Source organism: Salvelinus fontinalis, chromosome 33 (assembly GCF_029448725.1).
Source record: "Salvelinus fontinalis isolate EN_2023a chromosome 33, ASM2944872v1, whole genome shotgun sequence".
Taxonomy (NCBI): Eukaryota; Metazoa; Chordata; class Actinopteri; order Salmoniformes; family Salmonidae; genus Salvelinus; species Salvelinus fontinalis.
In genome coordinates this window covers 45,887,286-45,896,871 of record NC_074697.1, presented here as the reverse complement: position 1 = coordinate 45,896,871, position 9,586 = coordinate 45,887,286, and the positions used below count along the sequence as shown (strand labels likewise).

The 9,586-nt window shown below is 42.8% G+C and overlaps 1 protein-coding gene across 1 annotated transcript in view; it reads left to right on the top strand.

Moving 5' to 3' along the window:
- The first annotated feature begins 708 nt into the window (after positions 1 to 708).
- LOC129832381 (rho GTPase-activating protein 35-like) overlaps positions 709 to 9,586 on the top strand; it is a 104,121-nt gene continuing 95,243 nt past the window's right edge. Inside the window, exon 1 of the mRNA XM_055896403.1 lies at positions 709 to 1,380. The gene's annotated coding sequence lies outside the window, so the exon portion shown is untranslated. The remainder of the gene's footprint in view (positions 1,381 to 9,586) is intronic.

Below are 9,586 nucleotides of genomic sequence, written 5' to 3'. Positions count from 1 at the left end.
CCTTTGGGTCGTGGACCATTTTTGATACACACGGGAAACTGTTGAGCGTGAAAAACCCAGAAGCATTGCAGTTCTTGACACAAACTGGTGTGCCTGGCACCTACTACTGTACCCCATTCAAAGGCACTTAAATATTTCCACCCTCTGAATGGCACACATACACAATCCAGGCCTCAATCGTTTCAAGGGTTTAAATATCCTTCTTTAACCTGTCTCCTCCCCTTCATCTACACTGGTTTGAAGTGGATTTAACAAGTGACATCAATACAGGATCATCACTTTCACCTGATCATGTCAAGGAAAGAGCAGGTATTCTTAATGTTTTGTATACTTGGTGTAATTTGACCACGTTTTGAGTTATAGTGTTTAACATTCACTTTGTTTACAAACATTGTAGTAAAACAAGCTTATATTTTGCGTCCTGATGGGGTCTGACAGTTAAACTGAGCTCCTGAAGCATTTATATATATATATAAGCGAAATTCTTCAAGAACCAATGGGTATATCCAAAAATGTAAAAATCCAAAAATGTATGTAGAAAATGCAGATTGACCCCTTTAATTTTTTTATTTTTATTTAAGTATATTATTAATACAGCAAAAAATATAAACGAATTACGATGACTCACTAATTATTAGGAGAATATAAGCAATTATTGTATTTAGAAACATAATGTGCGTGTTGTAATTGTGTCCATGCGCCACTGGGCGAGACTACAGCTCTCTATCTATTCTCTCGGAATAGGACGGAGGAGGAGAGGCTATATTCGGGAGAAGGGCCGGGCCGCCATTATTGGGAAGCTGAAAAAAATACACTTACACACGGTCATACATTTGGGCAGTCTGTGAAGCGATACTCGTAGGAAACACAACATTTAGGGTTGTAATTATCAATTAAGCACTGCGCATCAACTAACACCGCATATAATGTGTACGCGTATGGGCATATCTGTATATTGGACACAACAAAGGAAATAACAATTGGTCAAAACAACGTGGTGAACCAAGAGGAAAACACAACGAATCAAGTCTTTTCAACGCCCCTCTTTCCTAAAGCGAACATCCAGGGGACAAGAAATTGAAGTTCTACTGCATTTTCCGAGATAATTTTGGTGTTTTGTGTCCAAAGGCAAGAAGAGGAACTCCACATGCAGATGGTACCGAAAAGTTAATAGGCTACTTGTGAAAATGGAGTCTTGATTTCAGGTTAAAAAATATACCAAGTGTTCAAAAGGGGAATATAGATATTTATGTGACTGTTCGTGGAGTAGAATTTCCTCTTTGTTAAATTCTCGAGGCGTTGGGAGTGCTGTTTTTGCGAGTTGCGAAGGAGAACATTGGAGAGAAAGGAGTGAACGAGAGAAGAGGGAGGAATGCTATGGTATGTACCAATTCATTTAGCCAATCTTTTATTATGTTAAACGGTTCAAACATGAAAACAATTTACGTTAATTGACTATGATGGTGTGGTGTGGCAAGGAAAACAATGTTCCGTATAACAGTCATTTTCCAGGTTTAAATGGGTAGTTGGGAGTGAAGTGGGGGTAATAAGTGAATCTCGATCAGACAAGAAAAAAATGTGTAGCAAACGGGTTTGCAATCTTTCTGTGTGGACTGGGGCTTGGTCAGGCCAGGCCAAGCTCTTCTGGGAGAAATAACCCTCTTGCGTAAAATACATTTCTAATCTTAATCAATGTGCCCAATTCAACAATAAGTGTACTTTTAGAATATATAATTGTCAACGCGTTTTTCATCTATGTCAATTACTGGCAGTGTTCTATTGTTTTTCATTCATTTGTTCACAATTACATGTGAATGGACAGAAGGTAGCATTCATTGGCGAAAATGTCTTAAGCAATTTGGAAATAGTGTCCCCATGCCATGCGCAATAGCCCTATGTTATGGGCCGAGAAAGTGTAAATGTTTTTTGACGAATAACAAATAAAATCAGGTCTTATTGTTGGCTACGTTGCATCATCTGTCATTTCCCCTCTATTCAGGGATAATTTTGCACTAGTGTCGGTCAAGGCCCCATGTCAAAGAGTTATGGACGCATAATATTCGTTAGTTACTGCGTAATAGGTTATAGGCGACACTATCCTATAGACATTTTATTTATATGGCAGTTAGTCTTATTTCAAAGCTTACGGCACAATGCCAATAGGCCCATAGTATCCCACTAGTTAGGGGCAGCTGGAGTGCAAGGCACGTTTTTAATCCGTCACCATGTTTTGATATTTGTTTCCTACAGAAACCGAACGGTTTCGGGAGGACGTTTTTATGGCCTACCCATCGAAGTGTTATGACCTATTTTAATTTAGTCTACAATTTCCAATCCTATGAAGTTGCATGTCTCGAGTTCGTGCGTTTTCTGTTTTCAGTGAACATTAATTTTGAACTTCAAAATGGAATGTTCATACAGACTGCGCACCATACCTATCATTGTTTGTGATGCAACATTGGATATCCTAAGTGTCTTACAAAAAGCAAGTATTTCGTCCAATAATGTAATTACACAGATAGGATGACATGTCCCTTAATAAATAGGCATTCATTTGCGCTTTCGCTGAGAATGAGTGAAGTCCGCATTGTGGCCACTCCTATGTTGGAGTGCGTGTGGTATCGTGTACTACGCTATCCAATATCGCTCAGCGCATAGAGCAGTGAATTTGTGAACGGTTTCCTCTACCGGTGTAAAGGCTCTGACATATTGACAAACAGCCACGGTTTGTTTGCCTTCTCTGTTCTCCACTCTGTCAATTGTCACTGTTGTATTTATGTCTGCCAGTTATCAAGTTCGAGACGGTCTTGTAGTTAGACACACGTCTAGTTTTACACATTTTGGTGAATTGTCGGCTATTAGGACCTATAGATTTTCTGTCGTTTTGTAACCAATCTCTTTGCATTCAGAGGTCGAGTTAAGTCTGACTGTTTTTGTAGTTCTTCAGCAATGTTTGTTAATATGGGATTTCGTTTGTTTCGTTTCGAGGATTAGTCAAATGGCTATGTAACACTCTACAGGCCTGCGCAAAAGAGGAATTTGGTGAGCACAGATAATTGAGTTGAAATTAGCCCGTTCCTCGGCTAAGGTCAAGTAGTCAAAAGTTTATCAAACCACAACGTGTGCGTTTGGTGAGTTTGTCCTTTTGGAGAGTTATTTTCACAGCTATAAAACAAAAACAAATGCTGATCAAAAGAGTGATTTGTTAACCACAGCCTACCAGTGAAGGCTGATGGGGGGAGCTATAGGAGGATGTGCTCATTGTAATGAATGGATTACATAGCACATATCAAACATGGGAACCACGTGTTTGACTTGTTCCGTTCCAGCCATTACAATGAGCCCATCCTCCTATAGCTCCTCCCACCAGCCTCCTCTGCAGCCTACGTATTACTTGCTGCATCAGATGAAGACCATCTGAAGCTGTTGGCTTGGGTGTCAAGAACTTTCCTAACATGATCACCCCCCCCCCCCCCCCCCCCCCCACACACACACACACACATATTTACACTATAGCCTCTCAACTTCCTAGTACTTCCAGGCCGTTTGAGTAATGAATTGGTAGGCTCCCTTGTCTCTCAGCCCTGCTTCTGCAGATAGTATGATCTGAGTAGACCTCCCGCCACCCAGGGTCTGTGATATGGAGTGCCTGCTAAGAAAGGAATGCAGGAAAGGTTTGACCTGCTCTGTGCTGGGGTCCCGGAGAGGAGCCAGGGCAGGAATAATAATTATAACAGATTTATTTTATATAGTGCTTTTCATTACAAACAAGAATCTCAGTCTCCGAACACAAGGATGGATGGATGGCTAGTGGGATTGAGCTCTCATTCCTCCCTCTGTGTTCAGGTTTTATTTGAGGGAGAGAAAGTTTTGCAAAGGATGAGGAACTACAGAGGAGCTACAGTGCCTTCAGACAGTATTCACACTCATTGACTTTTTCTACATTTTGTTGTTACAGCCTACATTTAAAATGGATAAAATTTAGATTTTGTCACTGTCCAAAACAAAATACCCCCTAATGTCAAAGTGTAATTATGAGTCAATAAGTATTCAACCCCTTTGTTATGGCAAGCCTGAATACGTTCAGGAGTGAAAATGTCCTTAACAAGTCACATAAGTTGCATGAACTCGCTCTTTGTGCAATAATAGTGTTTAACAGGATTTTTGAATGACTACCTCGTCTCTGTACCTCACACATATAATTATCTGTTAGGTCCTTGCCTAGTTAAATAAAACATTTGTCAATTTCAAACAAAGATTCAACCAAAAAGACCAGGGAGATTTTCCAATGACTCACAAAGAAGGGCGCCTATTGGTAGATGGGTAAAAAAGCTGACATTGAATGTCCCTTTGAGCATGGTGACGTTATTAATTACACTTTGGATGGTATATGCGTACACCCAGTCACTACAAAGATACAGGCGTCCATTCTAACTCGGTTGCCGAAGGAAAATGCTCAGAGTTTTCACCATGACTCCAATGCTGACTGTAAAACAGTTACAGAGTTTAATGGCTGTGATAGGAGACAACTGAGGATGGATCAACAAACATTGTAGTTACTCCACAATACTAACCTAAATGACAGAGTGAAAAGAAGGAAGCCTGTACAGAATAAAAAATGGTTGTCTAGCAATGATCAACAACCAATTTGACAGAGCTTGGAAAATGGTACAATCCAGGTGTGGACAGCTCTAAGAGACTTACCCAGGAAGACTCGCAGCTGTAATCGCTGCCAAAGGGGATTCTAACATGTATTGACTCAGGGGTGTGAATACTTTTGCAAATGAGATATTTGTGTATTTCATTTTCAATAATTTAGTAAAAATGTGTAAAAACATGTTTTTACTTTGTTATTGGGTATTGTGTGTAGATGGGTGAGGGGGAAAAAAATAATTGAATCCATTTTGAATTCAGGCTGTAACAACAAAAAGTGGAATATGTCAAGGTGTATGAATACTTTCAGAAGGTACTGTAGCAGGCTCTCAATACTGGATCATTGTTCATGCCAGAGTTGTGTATGTGGATTTCACTTCCTCCTTGAGGCAAATTCCAAAACCTGCTCCAGATAGAGTAAATGTGGACGTGTAGAATAATCTTCTGCTGTGTTGTTCTATGATGGCCTGCTATATCGGAAAATGGATGACTGAACATTTTCTTCGATCTCAATCAACCTCATAGGAAAGACCTTTCTCACTGGACACTGCAGCAAACCCATGTGTCAGACGTATGCAAACACCACCAATAGCATGGAGCTGCTATATGGTACTACTCTAAATACTTTACCAGTATTTAAATTCTACATTCTTTCCAGTTATTGATCTACTCTTCTGAGGAAGGGTCACAGGCTACATTATCCCCGTGAATTCAACTGCACTCTTTTGGCTAGTTGCTCTTCCACTGAACCGGTCACAAACCCACTTTTGGTTTCGTCGCTCAGCTAGCCTGCCTCTCTGCTCCCGGGTAACGTATTAGCAGCCAGGACTTCCTGGTCTCAGCCTGATTGGGCCCTTTGCGGCGCAGTCACACCTCACCAGGAAGCCGCGTCCCTCACAAACAGCTGTACCGTTTGCTCGAGCAGCAGGCCCTCCGCTCTCCTGTACCCGCTCGCGCTTGCCCCTCCCTGGGCCGCAGGTTGTGCCGAGAGTCCTTGGTCCGCCTCCTCATCCACACACAGCGGAGGGCCCAGGCCATGTCATAGACATCAAGTCCCAGGACGTACTGATTTGGGTCGATAGTGATGTTTTTTTTATACGAGGCCTCATCACATGTTTTACGGGAGAGGAGCACCAGAGGTCTTCAGCTTCTCTAGGAGCAAGAGCACCTCTCCACCTTTCGCCATTGTCCTGTTTATTAGCAGCTCCTGACCATCACAATACACCTGTAAAAGATGTTCAAGGCTTATACTATACATGCTGTAAATAACGAGGTCCACTAGTTCTGAAGCCTCATTTCCCCATCTACTAGCCCACACAGCCATGCACGTTCAGTCCCTTTGATTCTGACAATGACCAATCAATGGGTCTAACATCTATTGTCCAGCCTTCGGTAAAGACTAACATCATGTAGTGTTCTGATCACAATTCAGCTATCAGCAGAATCAATGCACACAATTCATGTATTGTGAAATCTGTTGTAAAATCTATATTACTGCCTTAATTTTGGCTGGACCCCAGGAAGATTAGCTGCTGCCAATGTATGGGAATGCATAATAAATACAAATATTGGCCACTAAACCCTTAAATCTATCCAGCATTAACCATGCCACGTCTCATTAAGTGATGATGACACACTCTGGTTTCTCAAACCACCTTGCCTCTGAATGAAATTGTCACCTGTTCATTCACAGATCACACATTGCCGCCAGCCTAGGGAGACGCCATATTTCGTGGGAATGTTTCACAGAGCGGGAGCTGTTAAATCGTCCGTGTCTTACTAGGAAAAGTGATGTTGAAAAGTTTGATTGAAAGTGGAAGCCAGTGTTTTGATAGAGCGAGAGCTAATTATAGGCAGCAGCTATAGAATTTGTTGGCCAGATTACAGTGGCTCGCTTCTGAATGGCTGCCTTGTTTGAGACCAGAGTATAAAGCAGGGGAACGGCAATAAGAGCCGGTTTTTATCTGAACCATTAGAAAGTGTGCATGTGTTGACTTGCTGATTTGATGGATGACGATAGCTTGTTACAAAGGACTCCAGGTTCTTGTGCTGGTCCAAAGTCAGTTTGATCTGTTGTCTTTGAGTGGTCAAGGCCAGAGTTGGGGGAGGAAAAACTGATTCCATTGCAGCATAGGGGAACATATCCCAAGGTTTCATGGGGTTGATCAATAACTAGTCCTGTCCTGCAGAAGCCTATATACCCAATGTTTCCTAGAAATCCTTGTACACCCATAAGCGTGTAAAATATTTCACAGGATATCCAATAAGAAAGAGGATGCAATGTCTCTTATCGATCACAAATCCCCATCCCTCCCTGAATTTCCAAGATCGTATATGCCCACGTTACAAACACTGCGAATGGAACGCTCCAGTGAAAGGTATGGGTGAGCTGTTGTGTGAATAGGGGTTATCAGCCTTTGTGAGGGCAGTTTGAATTGCCCGCCATGTCCTGGGTGACAAAAGGGGGCCATGATGTTTAGATGAATGGTGACCATGGAGATGGAGGCCCAGGATGTGGGCCACTGTTCGCTGCAGTGCTCCTCGAGACAAGATACAATTGCAAGAGGGAGAAAGGGGAATGAAGGAGATTAGAAACGAGAGCGAGAGAGAAAAAAGGAGTGATGGAACGAGGGAAGAATGCAGGATTTAGTCAACAAGGAAAGAGAATCGAAAGGAGTAAAAAGTGAGGGAATGAGACTTGGAGTGAGGGGGAAAAAGTGACTGACAGAGAGAAATGCACATTTAGTGAGCTGTTCAATGATGTAAGGCACAGTTGGCCCTTTAGGCTGTGTTCCTGGTATGTGCCCCCTCAGTTCTGTGCTAAGGGATCAGCAATCAATGGCAACCGTCAGTAACCCTGCTGTCTGGCTATTGGCCACAGGGGATTACTCAGCACATTCAGCCGAGGCTATGAGTAATGCTGGCGAATAAGATGAGGGCTCTGAACTACAATGGGCAGGAGCAGAGATCCAGACATCCAATGGGAGTTCTCTAATGTCTCTTTTCCGAAGCATTCTTTGGCCTGATTGACAGCAAATTCGGCCTAAAGTATATCTCTGAGTATATCAGTACAGTTCCAGTATGTCTTAGTGGGGCTCAGGAGCCTCCATCTGTGGTTGTGAGTGACTGAGCCAGCTGTTTTATCTGGGGCACTTTGTTTCTGAGAGGCTAGAGACCCACAGGAGCACAGTGGAGTGCGAGATCATGGGAAGAGCTCTCAGCGAGAGGAACTCGCACATTCCACCCACACGGAGTTAGCAGGCTAACCCGGAGCACGTTTGTGTACATGCATGTGCATAAAAGATCTTAAAAAAAAAAAAATATAGCTCCAATATATTCTACATATTTTAAATCTGGTTTGAGTCGTTTATGTTTACACTGAACATTTAACTATCCCACTGCTGCAAAATGAATAAAGGGGAAACACTGGAATAGGACTTTTGGGTGTAGAATTGGGCCTCCTTTTCTGAGATTTAGTAGAATCAACAGGGGAACGGTCCCATGTGCTTTCTGAGTTTGGGGAGACCTGCTTTATAGTAGATCCCGAGTCATTAGAAATCCATAGACCCTTCTAGAACATGACCTTAACTGATGTTTAATTTGTATTATCTGTTCCCAGCATCTGAGGGATTCCAGGTTCTCTTATGTACTGTCACTGCTGGAAGCGTTCTTTTATTCTAACTGTCTGGTACGTCGCTACACCTGCAGCACAGAGAGAGCGCGCTGTTCCACTTCCACCATATTCTAATTAAAGGTGACAGGTTTAATCACCGACTGATAAGCTGCCAGGAGAGGAGGGAAAAGAGCCCACAGATGACTAGAGGCCTTAAACAGCCACTCTTCTGAGCTTAGCTCTTTCTTTCGATCTCTCTCTCCTGCCCCCATCTGTCTCCCTCCAGCACTCCGCATCTCTTCGTAGAATCGTGGTGCTACATTAGTGTCAGCAGTGGTTCAAGACAGTGGAAGGGCACCACCTTGTCACAAGGCGTTAGTGTGGGATGCCATTTCGGGATTTCTCGTGACCAGTAAGTTGCCCTTTACCACTTCCCCATTGGCCCAGGCAGACTGGGAGGAGAGGGGCACACACAGGTTTCCTATCAAACAAAGTGTGATAGACATAAAACACGAAGGTTTCCTAAGGTCATTTCCATGTAAAATGACCCATGAGCACCAATGTGAAGTTTTATAGGAGCATGTCAAATGAAAGCAATCTTTTTGGGGAAATAAAGGCCTAGATATGTTTTTCCATCCCAAAAATGTGGAATAAGCAACGGCTTTGATTTCTGGTCACACAGATGTGACCCCACGGGGGGCCAGTACAAAAAGAGTATGAATGTATGTACTTGTAAGTCGCTCTGGATAAGAGCGTCTGCTAAATGACTTAAATGTAATGTAAATGTGTGTGTGTGTGGGTGGGGGGGGGGTGTCTTAAAACATACTAGTAAAAATTGAGTCGCCCTGTGGGACTCCCGATCACGGCCAGATGTGACACAGCCTGGGATCAAACCCGGGTCTGTAGTGACGCCTCTAGCATTGCGATGCAGTGCGCTACCACTCGGGAGGCCCTTATGCAAGTTAAGAAACGTTGCTTAGTTGAAGAAATATTGTCATAACGTTAGCTTGTTAACTGAACAAGGCAGTCACACACACACTTCATATGAAACGAATGGGCTGGTAAGTGCAGCACAATGCACACTGCACTTAAACAAAGACCGTACATGTGAAGATGGGCAGAAACGGTTTCTCCAATAGAAATCCAGATCACAGTTGTAGGCGACGTCATGGCTTGTCACTTTCATGAGGTTGGAGTAATAACATGCTCAACTACTTAAAAATATTGGCTTGAATCTAGATTGTGCCTTTAGATTTAGAGAAATTCTTCCCTAGTTGTTCATTTTCACCTCACTCATTGACTTCACAAAACCCGGCCCGG